This window comes from Arachis hypogaea, chromosome 16 (genome assembly GCF_003086295.3).
Source record: "Arachis hypogaea cultivar Tifrunner chromosome 16, arahy.Tifrunner.gnm2.J5K5, whole genome shotgun sequence".
NCBI lineage: Eukaryota > Viridiplantae > Streptophyta > Magnoliopsida > Fabales > Fabaceae > Arachis > Arachis hypogaea.
Window position 1 is genome coordinate 29,209,131 of NC_092051.1, and position 3,256 is coordinate 29,212,386.

Genomic DNA, 3,256 nt, shown 5'->3' on the forward strand with positions numbered 1-3,256 from the left:
ACATTTTTTATATAAAATATGCTAAATAAATTAACTGTTGATTTCAGAATTAAAAAGTATACCTTTATTATAAGAAAAAGTAATATTTGTAAAAAAAAATTGTTACAAAAAATTAAAATTTCGAAACAAAAGAAATTTGTAATAAAAAAAGAGCCGTTGCAGTATGTCCCGTTGCAAAAAAATTTTGTAATAAAAAATGGATCTGTTACAATTTAAAGCAATATTTTGTAAAAAATTTTTTATACAAAAATCGAAATTCGTTACAAAAATTATAACAAATTTTGATCTTCAAAATATTTTTTAGTGACAAAATATTTTTTCCTATCATAAAATTTTGTTAGAAAATATAACTTGATTTTGTAAATTCTTTTTCTTTAGTTACAAAAGTACAATATTTATTTTATAACAATTTTTTAATACAAATTGAATGCATAATTTATCAAATTATCTTTTTAATCAACTGATATATTAACTATTTTACAGAGCAAGTCGACATTTATATAATATGTAAAAACATAGATAATTCAAACATACTTCATTTAACTAAAATTATTTTAAAACAAAATAACATTAGTGTCTACATTGATTAGTTCTACAAGTTATATTTCTTACACTAGTTCAACCAAAAATTAAAAGTCTAATATAGATTAGTGTTTCTATGAATCAAAATATTCTTGAGTCCTCTAGGTAGCATGTTGTCACCATTTTAGCACTCCTGTAAACGAGAAAAATCGAAACAAAAAATTAGAAACAATATATAACACCAATTATAATTTTTCCATTAACTTTTATCCAAAATAGATATTTTGTTATAAAATATTTTGAATTTTTGCAACAATATAATCTTTCGTTACAAAATATTATAATATTTTGCAACAAAACAACAATTCGATACGAAAACCAATATAATTTGTAACAAAAAAAAATCACGTTGTTACAAAATATTGAAATGTTTTGTAACAAATTTTCTTGTTATTACAAAATATTCTTATTTTGTAACAATAACTAATTATTGTTACGAAAAAAGCATAATTTGTAATAATTTTAAATTTGATACAAATTTTTTGTTACAAATGTTCCATTTTCTTGTAGTGCTTGCATCATCCTTATTGTAATAATCATACCAGTGCAGCATAATTTTAGAAATTAGATGTGTTAGCTTAGTAAGTCTATAGTTAATTTTTTATATGAAATTTCGAATTAATCTTTTATTTAAAAATTTTGAATAAATTAATTAATAATATGCTTAGCTAATTTTTTATATGAAATTTCATATTATATACTAGCAGTTAACATGTTATCTGATACCATGAATTTTATTCAGTTTACAATCTTCTAATAGATCTATTAATTATATATTTTTCTATTAGTAGAATATAGGGCAAAAAACACAATTAAGCCAATGGGATGAAAATATTACATAAATCAGCCAAACCATGCCAAAATTTGCTTCATGAATAACCAATGCATGCTTCTATGTAGTTCGAATCAAGTAAATTCGAACTCCATTCTTACATAATTCGAAACAACTTGGTTCGAATTATACCCTAGATGAAACTCACAATAATTCGAATTATGATCATTCGAACTACTCTCAAACACGCCCTCCTAGGTAATTCGAAACAGGCTAATTCGAATTACACAATGTGTAGTTCGAAATAGGCTGGTTCGAATTATAAAGGCCCAGTGGTGTATATATATGGTGTGAACGTCAATTGATCTCATTAGAGGGGAAAAATGACTAGTGAGGAGAGTTTTGTAGTCTTGGTTCACCACAGAGGATCGATTAAGAAGAAAATAAGATCCGGTGTGAAGTTCATTGATAAGCATCCTCTGAGTATTTTCATGAGGCCTTCGACGAGCTATGATGACCTTGTTAATGCTGTACTGCAGAAACTTGGTCTGGAAGGCGTGAAATGGGTTAAGAAGTTTTTTTTTCGCATTCCAATCTCGGTGCTCCAAGAAATCGTGAAGTATGATTATTTCACGATCGGTAGTGATGAGGATTTGCAGGTCCTGTTTCATTGTCGCTGGCAGTTTCCCGAAGTGAGGACACCAGAATTGTTGGCAAAGTTGGTTGATGTGGTATCCAGCTCGGGGGGTTCGAACCGGAACACCCCAACTCTAGCCACGGTAGCCCGGTCTAGCTCCAGACCTGCGGGTGCATAAACCGCTAACATAAACCATCAACAAAACCGCATACAAAAACAACTAACAACATAAACCACTTATGAAAATCACTAACAAAAAGCACAGACAAAGGCAATATAATAAACCACTAGCAAAACCGCATGCATAAACCGCTAACGTAAACCACTAACATAAACCACATGCAAATCTAATTACGAAAACCACATGCAAAATCACTAACATAAACCACATGCAAAACCACTAAATAAACCACTTCCAACACCACCAACATAAACCGCTAACATAAACCATCAACAAAACCACATACAAAACCACTAAAATCAACCGCATACAATACCACTAACATAAACCGCCAAAAAAACCGCATGCAAAACCTCTAAAATAAACCGCTTCCAATACCACTAGCATAAACCACTAACATAAATTGCCAACAAAACTGCATTCGACACCGCTAATTCAGATAAACCACTATCACAAATTTTTCTATCTACTAACATCGTCGTTGATGACCCCAGCTATATGAGCAACTCTGTCCAAACGATATAGCCTTTCCGGATCGTCCCCCATCGGCTGAATGTTCTGATCGAGTCTTTGTCGGAACGAATCTGGGTCATTTTCTCTGGGATTTGGTGGGGTATGAGAATCGAAAATTGATTCGAATGAGGTGGGTTCGAACTCCTTATATAGCCGAATCTAGTGTAATTCGAATCAACCCCATTCGAATTACTATTTGAGGCTAATTTTGAGTAATTCGAATCAGCTAGATTTGAACTACTTGGGGAATGGTGCACATGTATAATTCGAAGCTACCTAGTTCGAATTATGCTATTTTATAATTCAAATCATGTAGATTCGAATTAGTAAGGGCTTGTGTTCGATTATAATTTGAGTTATGTTAATTCGAATTATGTGCAAATGTAATTCGAATTCAGCTGCTTCGAATTACATAGAATTCTGGTTTGGCTGATTCATGAAGCTATTTTCAGATTGGCTGATTCATGTAATATTGTTCTCCCCTTGGCTTAATTGTGTTTTTTGCCTTAGAATATATATGATCAAACTTTTATTTAAGTAGTCACACTTAGGAAATTGTTGCTCATTTAAA